The sequence below is a fragment of the Sinocyclocheilus rhinocerous genome, unplaced genomic scaffold, assembly GCF_001515625.1.
Source record: "Sinocyclocheilus rhinocerous isolate Xijiao unplaced genomic scaffold, SAMN03320098_v1.1 scaffold963, whole genome shotgun sequence".
Lineage (NCBI taxonomy): Eukaryota > Metazoa > Chordata > Actinopteri > Cypriniformes > Cyprinidae > Sinocyclocheilus > Sinocyclocheilus rhinocerous.
In genome coordinates, this window is record NW_015638949.1 from 612,878 (window position 1) to 625,086 (window position 12,209).

General features: G+C 39.6%; 1 pseudogene; it reads right to left on the minus strand.

Annotated features, from left to right (window-relative positions):
* Nucleotides 1–11,746: 11,746 nt before the first annotated feature.
* Nucleotides 11,747–12,209, minus strand: part of LOC107750270 (RNA-binding protein 6-like) — a 13,421-nt pseudogene continuing 12,958 nt past the window's right edge.

Below are 12,209 nucleotides of genomic sequence, written 5' to 3' on the forward strand. Positions count from 1 at the left end.
TGTCTGACAGTGACGTATGGAGTCAAAGCGTTTCATGAATAAACTCAGAAATGAGACGTACATACATCTGAGGCAAAAATCTATCAGCATATTCCAAATAAGCGGTCCTACATTGCATAGCAAATGCAAACTGCTGTATTTATGCCTAAATGAAGCTGACAGTTGTGGAAAATGGACCGCGAGAACAATGCTTGGGCAATAACTGCAAATATTCTGATTTATGAGGGAGTCAGAAACTATTACAAGTCCTCATGATGGCTGCAATAAAACTAGCTGATAACAACTGTAAAAAGACAATAAATATGTTCGAAAGAAATAAGCTATAAGTTATGTAGCAGAGCAGAACGCTGCTTACCAATTGGCCAAAGACTTGATTCATTTCTTAATCACAGTCCACAGTTTTTGAAGCCTTTCCAACTGTACAAGCAAATGGATTTTGGGAAAGGATTTGAAATTACAGGCTGTCTTTAAATTAAATGTCAGAAAAAAGTGAAATTTTACAGATATGAGCACTGAAATACAACCAAACGATAAGCCATGGTGTGATGTTTAACTGATCCTATTTTATACAATATTTGATTTACCGATTCTCATGCATAGATAAATTAGGTGAATATGAAACCTCCCTGAAACCCACCTTACATCCGAATATGCAAAGAGTACAATGTGCTATAGGTACCCGGGGTTAAAAGAAAACCAGCTTTTCACTACTTCCATAGTGTAGTGTAAAAAAAAATTATTTTGACTGAACATTTTTTGTTTAAAAATCATGTAATGGCATGAGGTGGCGAGGGGGGACTTTTACCCACACGCAGGTGTAAAGGCTCACCAGCATGGGGCAAAAGGCCACCAGTATTAATACAAATACTTTAGCTAAAGTTGTAATACGATACAATATGATAGTCGTGGCCTAATGGTTAGAGAGTTGGACTTGTAAACCAAAAGTCGCGGGTTTGACTCAGGATTGTAGGTGGGGGGAGTGAATGACCAGCGCTCTCTTCCACACTCTATACCACGACTGAGGTGAGACCCTTGAGCAAGTCACCGAACCCCCAACTGCTCCCCGGGTGCTGCAGAAAAAATGGCTGCCCACTGCTCCAGGTGTGTGTAGGTGTATACGTTTTTCTACACTGGTGGGGACTTAAACCTGAATACGCACCAACTCATGGGGACTTGTGTCACCGTGGGGACCTAAATTGAGGTCCCCATAGGTATAGAAGCTTATAAATCATACAGAATGATTTTTCTGAGATTGTAAAAATGCACAAAGTTTTCTGTGAGGGGTAGGTTTAGGTGTAGGGTTGGTGTAGGGCGATAGAAAATACAGTTTGTACAGTATAAAAACCATTACGCCTATGGGGAGTCCCCACAAGAATAGTGAACCAGACTGTCTGTGTGTCTCCAACCAATGTTTAGAAATCACACAAAACAGAATGAAAGAAGTAGCATCGCTCTCTGGGTGACAGGATTGGCTCCAGGATAGCGTGATAAGAGAACAGGGGATGGACAGATGTCATTCTCAGTCGAAAAGTTAAAGTGAAAAATAAGCTAAGCATTGCGTCGTGGAACGTTCGCACATTGCTGGACCTGGCCGAAACTCCTGACAGGCCCCACCGCAGGACAGCATTGGTGGCCCTGGAGCTCGCAAGATATAATATCGACATAGCAGCTCTCAGCGAGACCAGACTACATGGGGAGGACTCCTTGACAGAGGCTGGTGCTGGGTACACCTTCTTCTGGAAGGGGGTCCCTGAAGGCACTCGTCGTAACCATGGAGTTGGCTTTGCTGTGAAGTCTAAACTGCTGCAACGCATTCCGGAATCCCCTATTGGCATCAATGAAAGACTGATGACATGGCGTATTCCTCTGACAAAGAAACGCTTCGCCACTCTCATCAGTGCATATGCTCCAACTCTTGATGCAGAGCACAACATCAAAGAGGATTTCTATAGAGCTATTGATGCCATCCTACAGAAAACCCCGGCTACGGACAGGCTCATACTCATGGGAGATTTCAATGCTAGAGTGGGTACGGAGCACCTGGTATGGAGTAAAGTCATCGGCCAGCATGGTGTGGGGAAAATGAACCATAATGGGCTCAGACTCCTCTCTCTCTGTGCAGAGCACCAGCTGGTCATTACTAACACCATTTTCCAGATGAAGAACAGGTTTAAGACCACCTGGCAGCACCCACGCTCAAAACATTGGCACCTCCTTGACTACGTGATTGTCCGTCAAAAGGATAGACAGGATGTCCTCACCACCCGTGTTATGAGAGGAGCTGAGTGCTGGACTGACCACCTCATGGTCAGATCCAATCTACTCATGAGCATTCAACCCCGTAGCCCGAGGACAGCCTCATACAAGAAACTCAACTGCACAGCGCTGAACAACCACACCACCAAAGACAACCTCTGACGGCTCCTTGCTGAAAACCTCAGCAAGATCCCAGAAGAGTCAGCAGACTGGCCAGCCTTACGCCAGGCTATTTATAATGCAGCCTTAGAGGCGCTCGGCCAATATGCGGTATGTCTCTCCACTCTGCTTTATGGGGCAGCGTCATGGACCCCATACCGCCAGCACATTATTAACCTAGAGGCCTTCCATATCCGCTGTCTACAGAAGATCCTCAATTTGTCCTGGGAAGCTCGAATTCCTCATACAGTCATCCTTAGCAATACTGACTCAATCTGCATGGAAGCAGCAGTGGCCCAAAAACATCTGCGTTGGCTAGGGCACACCATACGCATGCCTGAACATCGCCTGCCCCGCCAAGTCCTCTACAGTCAACTAATGGGCGCAAAGCGCTCTGCTGGAGGGCAAAAACGGCGCTTTGAGGATTACACCAGGGACCTCCTAAAGCGAGCGAACATTCCCCTCATGCAGCTTGAATCTCTGGCACTTGACAGGTCAGCCTGGCAGGTCACCTGTGCCACTGCAGTCTCTCAAATACATCAAACCAACCAAGACCGACGATCCGAGAGACGCACTAAGAGACACCAGAGGGCGGCTGGTACCCCCCTGGTATCTGGTTTCCCTTGCTCCATCTGCGGAAGAGTGTGCGGCTCAAGGATCGGACTCGACGCCCACGAGAAGTGGCACCAGCGGCAACATCGCTGAACCCACCCCCTTCCCACTCCCATCTTTGGAGCAAGCGTCATCATCGAATACGATGGACAGCTAAGAGTGTGTGTGTGTGTGTGTGTGTGCACTTGGATGGGTTAAATGCAGAGCACAAATTCCGAGTATGGGACACCATACTTGGCCACACGTCATGTCACTCACTCACATAAAATATGATATAATATGATATTATATGATGAGTATTATGAGTATATCTCATAATAAATAATATTGACCATTTGAATAAATACTATGCCAATCATTATAAAAGTACAATTATTATCAGATCAATTACTGTGCCTTTTTAGGCCCATCAGCTCAAATATACCTTCACATATTTTTCAGTTATTGAAAAACTGTTGACTTAACATTGGACAAATCTATATTTGGTCATTTTAACGAGTCTTAACTGCTACATAAATCCGCATGAAATCAAAATTGACTTTATTTACTTTACTAGCGCACATTGCTAGTCTTTATGTAAACAATTAATCCGTGCAAGTTAATCCGCTGAAAAAAATTGTCTTCGTAATCTTTAATCAAAATCGGAAAATTTACTTCCGCTCTAGAATGGCATTCCTTTTCTGATGATGTCAGTTTGACGGCTTGGGCATATGCTTACCCCTCCAACCGTTAGATTGTTATGAGTGAGAGACAGAGAGGAGGAGCGCAAACATAAAACCATGCCCTCTATTCAATAGCTGTGTCTCATTTAGAAGGCTGCGCCCTCCGGAGGTCGCATTCGAAGGCTGCATACGTCATCGAGGCTGTCTCATTTCAGAAAAGCAAGTAGGACACTCCGAATGCGACCTTCTTTCACAGGAATTCGGAGGATGCATGAGGTGTATCCTTCGCTGCTACATATAACCAACAATTCTTTGCGTCACCGTAAACAACCGTTGTTAATTTGAAAAATGCCGGCGCCGGCAGATGTACACACAAGCGCAGATGTGGTGTTTACAACTTAATAATTCCGTTTCAGCTGGAAATACGTCACTACACTGAAATAAAGTCTGCAGCAACTTCCGGTTTACGCGGACTTTAAAACCCTCGACTTTGCTTTGCTGCCCGCTGTCGCGACAAAGATCATCCAAATTTCCACGTGCAAAGTGAAACGCAAATGTTTACAAAAAGGCTGCAGTGCAATTTCTGTGATATCTAGAGGCTTAGATGAAAAAAAAAAATCTAATGTGCCTTAAGCCTACTTCCCTGCGACAAATTATGCAAAAAGCAGGACATAAAATTGTATCCAAAAACAGCTAGTATTTAAAGGTGAACGATACCTGGATGAACTGCATCCGCTTACATACTGAAGTGAGCACTTTGCTAAACTGGAGTTGGAGACGCTATGTTCGTGAAGTTGTTCATAGTGGTTAAATTTTATACTTGTAAATTATTTAAGAGTAAATGATTTTTGCAGTTGTTATTAGTACAATCTATGTTAAATTAGATATTCGCGTCAATGCCAACATGGCGGATGTAGTATGCTGAGAATGTATACTAAACACATTCACACGTAACGTAAAAAAAAGTTAAAATTCAAATCTAGTACATCCATAAAAACACAGAAATTCGGATGTGGTTCTGATATTTTTACCGTGTATTTGAATATATGTATATAACAGACTAGGGTTTGTTTTTGGTAATTTTACACTTTCTTCCTATGGAAATTATTGCAAGAAGCAGTTTCAACATTCAGAGTCCTGGTGGTTAATGTAGTTAGATCGTGCTGATATAATTATAATTACACACTGTGGTGGGATCATTTTCAGCAAAATAAACTTGCGGTCTCCTGGAAATCACAAGCGAATGTAAACATTTGCACAGCCTACTTATTAAATGGATATTTTTGAGGGTTTTTCTTTGTGGGTTACATTCCATGTTTGAGCTGACGTTTGGGGAACGAAGGAAATCATCAAATGAATCTGGCGCCCAGCCGATGACATACTTTTATAATTATATATAAAAATTATAATTAATAAACAGAATAATTTAGAAATCCAGACAGTCTGAGAATGTAAAATAAAAATGTGCCGTAGTGAAAAACACAAACATACACAAAGCACATACATCCCCAAAACAACCATAGGCCATTATGTAGAAATCAAATCCTAATCCTAAACAATGAATTACAGCTAAAATAATTGATTCTTCTTTTTATCATTGGTCCGTCCCTGCAGACTGACTGTGTAGTGTATTTTTTTAGGGTCATCTCAAAGCTGGTCAGAGACCCCATGCAGCTCCTGCTCTATGTGCAAGAAGAAGCTTTGGCTGGAGATAATGAGGCCTCCCGCACGGTTTCCACACTCAGTCTAGCTGCCTCTGAGGACTCGAGCCGCACGTGCAGTGGGTACAAAACCTCAGACCTCCACATTCATCCTCACTAGCCCCTCTGTATCTCCACTAATGGTCTGGACTCATCTGAAGGCCAAAGGTAATTTGATGTGCTCTGCAGTAATAAGCGTGGTGATCCTGACATCTGGCCCACTAAGGTGCAAGAACACAAGCAAGAATACAATGATGGATTACAAAAATACTGAGGACAGCAAAGCCTCAGATAAAGAAGAGCATCTATTCTTGTACGAGCAGAAAGTCTGGTAGGACTGGAATTCCCTTAAGCCATCGAAGACCTTCTGCAAATAAAGAGGAAAGAAGGTCAAACCACGAAGTCAACACTATGCATTGTTGTTCGACTTTGCTGACAGATGGTCATCCAAACATTTGGAACACATTTGTTTGACAGTCGGCAGGGTCCATGTGTCAGACAGAGAAAAAAAGAAAGCACTCAAGGTGGAAAATTAGAAACAAGCACTTGGAAATTACTTTTTGTCATTTAAAATGTTTATTATAAACCAAATAGTTCTAAAGGCAGCTATTTTTTTTTTGTATCTATACAGACGATTTTATATTGTGTAAAAAAATAAGTCATATCACAAAGGCCACATTTCTTTCTATAATCATTAAAATATTATAAGGAAAATATTCACTTAAGTTTTAAACTGATAGTATATCTTTTTCTATCACCTATTAGAGTAATATTAAAAAGAAGTTAAATATTTTAAAATTTAATGCATAAGAATAAAAGTTTATGATACTTAATACATTTAACTATTTATTGATCGTTGGTGTTTTTTATTTTTATTTTGCTGTTACCACCAATTTTGAGAAGCTTTTTGGCATGTCCATCAATGATTCAAACACTTTTAAACTTATATTAAAATTATTTATTCAAAATAAGAAGAAATTGAGAAATTCTGAGTTTAAACTCAGGACAACTAGTCTACCTGTGAACTGCTAAATGTTTGGGCACACTGATTGCAGATTTAAACCTTTTTTTTTTACTTTATAATTTCACACTGCCAACTAAAGGATAATCTTAAAAGTCTCACCCTGGGACAAGGTTTCTGGACTTCTTTCAATCATAGACACAGAAGCAGGCCAAGAAGTATGTATGGGAACTCTGAGAAGATCCAATATGACAAAAGTCCTCCCCTTCAAAAGAAGCTGGCTGAAACGGACATTTGCAAGCTTTCTTTTAAAGAATGACTAATTAAAAAGCAATTACAGATGACAACAACCATGAGGAAGGAAGGAAAGCATGCCGACCTTTGACACGCTCTACATTATACCATCACTACAGACAACAGCCATTTACACATCAAAGAAGAGCCTGATAAAAGTCCTAAAATTTGCTCTATGGAGAGCTAGTCTCAGAGCTCTGCTGTGTACATATATTATCCTAACACAAGTATTATCAGCTTTTATCTGCTATTTAGGGAGTGTTGGAGAAACCATTTTTGGGGTGCATTCTTCTTTTTTTGTCTTTATGGCTCTACGCCTGATCAATCATTCAAGCATGATTGACCAAAACAAACAGTGTGAGAGCCCACATTCCTCTCTTTCAACAGGCTCAAACTCAATGGACAGAGACTATTTGTCCACCAAGAAAAGGATCAAACACTCACTGAATGTCAGGCTGAGGAATCTTTATTGCCGGTTCTGCTGATGTATTATTACCTGCTGCTGACTTCTGTAGAACCTCATCCAAACAAACACGTCAAAAGTTCAAGTTGTGCACATAAATGTATTTAAATGTTGTAAATATGTAAGGCAATGAGTTAGGTGCATTAAACATGCACAAAGCTTACTGTCTCTAACAAACGACATGAAGGCCGCAGAGTGAAATATAATCTCTGCCTGCACATGCAGTGAAGTAAAGCACTGTGTACTGTCAATGCATCACTTTCAAGTTTAACTCGAGGCACTCTGCTATAAAAGAACCACAAGAAAATGGAAAACAAAGCCAAGGGAGAAAGTTTAATGAAGTATCGACGAAATTCATGACTGCACGAGTAGATTCATTCTTTCAGCATTAGACATATCTGAGGTGCGCTAAATGTGAAATTGAAATAGCAAGCTATATTCTGCCACCTGGAGGAGGCAGGGGCGCATTAATGCACGGGCTTCAACAGGCTGAAGCCCAGGGGCCTACACTTGGGAGGGGTCTACTGGCTGCAGGTAAATTATATTTTTTTAATTATTATTTGTATATATGGGAGTTTGCAGCAGTGACAACAGCATTCTGTAAACAAACTCATTTTCAGCTTGTAGTATATGTTGTGAATGTTTCAGTTAAGGTTTCCCCCACACAGTTGTATAGTTGATATACTGTGAGCGGAATGCACGATGCGCTAGTAAAGAAGCCTAGCGTGAGAGCTATTCTGTGTACATGTCTTTATGCTATGATTTAATTAATTAAACGCAAGCACGGCATGTTTCAAAATAGAAAACACAGTTAGCAACCACCAAATAGCCCACATTTATGCCAAGTGATCGTTTCGATGTACTAATGATGAATAATGAATATTTTGTGTAATTTATCATACCTGTAAACTCACATTTCGGCCAGGAAAGTTTTGATGGCATTTTCTTTTCATATTATCTCTGTATAATGCCTGTGATAACGTAGTGTTTACTTTATGTAAAGGCTATAATTCTGCTTCTCCACAAGCGCCACCTTCTGGCAAAGAGTGAATTAGCATATTCTCTTACTTCAAGCAGATCAGTGTTTTAAATGTTAACTGGCATGTCAACAAGAAAAATTCAAAATTTGACAAATAATTGTCAGGAAGCTACAATATATATATACAGTGGGTACAGAAAGTATTCAGACCCCCTTAAATTTTTCACTCTTTGTTATATTGCAGCCATTTGCTAAAATCATTTAAGTTAATTTTTTTTCCTCATTAATGTACACACAGCACCCCATACTTAGGCCTACCGTAATGCCTCTGGTATCTTAAGGCGCCCCTGGGAGGGGCTCTTTTAAGACAGCCACAAGCAGTAAAAATAAGATACATCAGTTTATCATGTCATTTTTTTTAAACTAATTAAAAAAACTACTTTTTCTATAAATACAAGACAAATTGTATGTTTACAGTCACATTGAGGCAGTTTATTGACCCAAGAACAAACTACAATGTACAATCATCTTAACTCAAATATTTCATTTTACAAATGAAATATTACATTAATTTTACTACATAAAAAAAGAGAAAAAACATGATAGAACATTATCAAATGAGGAAATATTTAAAAAGCCCTGAAGAATAGAGCTACAAAAAGAATGATTAAACATAAGAGTACATTTGGCTGTTAGGAAAGAATGCATTATTTTTATACAGGCACACATCACCATATCCACAAAATGAGGGGTTAGGCATAATAAGCTTCTCCAGGAATTTTGTATCAGTTCACAGATTAAATCCTGGAATGAGCTGCCAACGGACCACGCAATACCGTGTGTGTGTGTGTGTGTGTGTGTGTGTGTGTGTGTATGCATGTATATTCACAAATTCTCTTTTTGTTCATTCATTTCATTTTCAGTCCAACTCATTGAAACGTGCAAACATGGCCTTCCGAACCGCCTGTTTGTACGTGGCATGATTCCATACGACGGGTTCCTTCTTCTTCCGCTTTGGTAAGAAACAAGAGAAAGATAAGAATGCGGAGAAAAAAAACAACACAAACATACACGTAGCACACACATCCCAAAACAACCATAGGCTATGTAGAAATATAATCTTAATCCTAAACACAATGAATTACAGCTTTATTTAAAGTGCTAAAATAATTGCTTCCTTTTTTATCGTCAGTTCGGCCCTGCACTCTGATTGTGTTGTGTATTTTTTGAGGGCCATCTCAAGGCTGGTCAGAGACCCCATGCAGCTCCTGCTCTATGTGCAAGAAGAAGCTTTGGCCGGAGATAATGAGGCCCTCCGCACGGTTTCCACACTCAGTCCTGCTGCCTCTGAGGACTCGAGCCACACGTGCAGTGGATACAAAACCCCAGACCCCCACATTTATCCTCACTGGCCCCTCTGTATCTCCACTCTAATGGTCTGGACTCATCTGAAGGCCAAAGGTAATTTGATGCGCTCTGCAGTAATGAGCGTGGTGTTGCTGACATCTGGCCCATAAGGTGCAAGAAGACAAGCGAGAATACAATGATGGATTACAAAAATACTGGGGACTGCAAAGCCTCAGATAAAGAGGAGAATCTTTTCTTGTATGAGCAGAAAGTCAGGTATACTCCCTTAGGCCACTGCAGACCTTCTGCAAAAAAAAAAAAAGAGGAAAGAAGGTCAAACCATGAAGCCAACACTATGCATTGTTGTTCGACTTTGATGACAGATGGTCATCCAAACATTTGGAACATATTTGTTTGACAGTCAGCAGAGTCCAAGTGTCAGACATGGAAAAAAGAAAGCATTCCAGGTGGAAAATTAGAAATAACACTTGGAAATTACTTTTCGTAATTTAAAATGTTTATTATAAACTAGATAACCCTGAAGGCAACTATATATTTTTATCAATACAGACCCTTTTTTATTGTGTAAAAAATTCATATCATAAAGGCTACATATTGTTTCTGTAAATGTAAATTCAAAATGTTGCGGATCTTAATATCTACATCATACTAATATATTAATATAAATGAATAAAAGTTAAATTAACTTTGGCAGCCCTAAAATTTCATTTTGTGTGTGTATACAACACACACGCACGATAATCTTAAAAGTATCACCCTGGGACACGGTTTCTGGACTTCTTTAAACCATAGACACAGAAACAGGCTGAGAAGTATGTATGGGAACAAACTCTGAGAAGATCGAATACGACAAAAGTCCTCCCCTTCAAAAGAAGCTGGCAAAAATGGACATTTGCAAGCTTTCTTTTAAAGAATGACTAATTAAGAAGCAATTACATATGACAACAACCATGAGGAGGAAGGAAAGCAAGCCGACCTTTGACACGCTCTACATTATACCATGACTACAGGCAACAGCCATTTACACATCAAAGCAGAGTCTGATAAAGAACAGTCCTAAAATTTGCTCTGTGGAGAGCTAGTCTCAGAGCTCTGCTGTGTCCATATAGTATCCTAACACAAGTATTATCAGCTTTTATCTGCGGCTGAAGAAATGGGCTATTAGGGAGTGCAGAAGAAACCATTTATGGGGTGCATTCTTCTTTTTTTGTCTTTATGGTTCTACGCCTGATCAATCATCCAAGCATGTTTGACCAAAACAAACAGCGTGCGAGTCCACATTCCTCTTTTTCAACAGGCTCAAACTCAAAGGACAGAGACTAGGCTATTTGTCCAGCAAGAACAGGATCACACACTCATTGAATATCAGGCTGAGGGATCTTTATCGCAGGTTCCTCTGATGTATTACCTGCTGCTGACTTCTGTAGAACCTAATCCGGACATACACTTCAAAAGTTCAAGCTGTGCTCATAAATGTATTTAAATGTTGTAAATATGTAAGGCAATGAGTAGAAACATGAGGAATCATGTTGCACAAAGGTTACTGGCTCTAACAAACGACATGATTTCAACATTTTATAACAAAGCACTAAAAGGTTTAGTGAAGGCTGCAGAACTTTTAGATAAAGTGAAATATAATCTCTGCCTGTCCATGCAGTGAAGTAAAGCACTGTGTACTGTCAATGCACCACTTTCAAGTTCAACTCGAGGCACTCTGCTGCTATAAAAGAACCACAAGAAAATGGAAAATAAATCCAAGGGGGAAAGCTTAATGAAGTATCGATGAAATTCTTGACTGCAAGTGTAGATTCATTCTTTCAGCATTAGACATCTCTGAGGTGCGGCTCACTGTGTAACTGAAATAGCAATAGCTATGTACTGCCACCTAGAGGAGGAGGAGGGTGTAGAAAACAGGCTCTATCGATACTCTTGACTTCTAACACTTTTGAGACAGCCTCAAGCAGTAAAAATAAGATACATTGGTTTAATGTAAACATTTTTAAATTAATAAAAATCACAAGAATTTGTATATAAATACAACAGACAAACTGTGTGTTTACAGTCACATTGAGGCAGTTTATTGACCCAAGAACAAACTACAATGTACAATCATCTTAACTCAAATATTTCATTTTACAAATGAAATATTACATTAATTTTACTACATAAAAAAAGAGAAAAAACATGATAGAACATTATCAAATGAGGAAATATTTAAAAAGCCCTGAAGAATAGAGCTACAAGAAGGATGATTAAACATAACAGTACATTTGGAAAGAATGCATTCATTTAATACAGTCACACATCACCATATCCACAAAATGAGGGGTTAGTCACAATAAGCTTCTCCAGGAATTTTGTATCAGTTCACAGATTAAAGCCTGGAATGAGCTGCCAACGGACCACGCAATACCGTGTGTGTGTGTGTGTGTGTGTGTGTGTGTGTGTATGCATGTATATTCACAAATTCCCTTTTTGTTCATTCATTTCATTTTCAGTCCAACTCATTGAAACGTGCAAACATGGCCTTCCGAACCGCCTGTTTGTACGTGGCATGATTCCATACGACGGGTTCCTTCTTCTTCCGCTTTGGTAAGAAACAAGAGAAAGATAAGAATGAAGCCAATGACCCCAGGGTTTCTGGAGGTATCATCAAATTTTATTTAATGCCTTTTTAATGCCATTTAAAAAAAAATAATGCCATACATGACCCATATATATATATATATATATATATATATATATATATAAATGT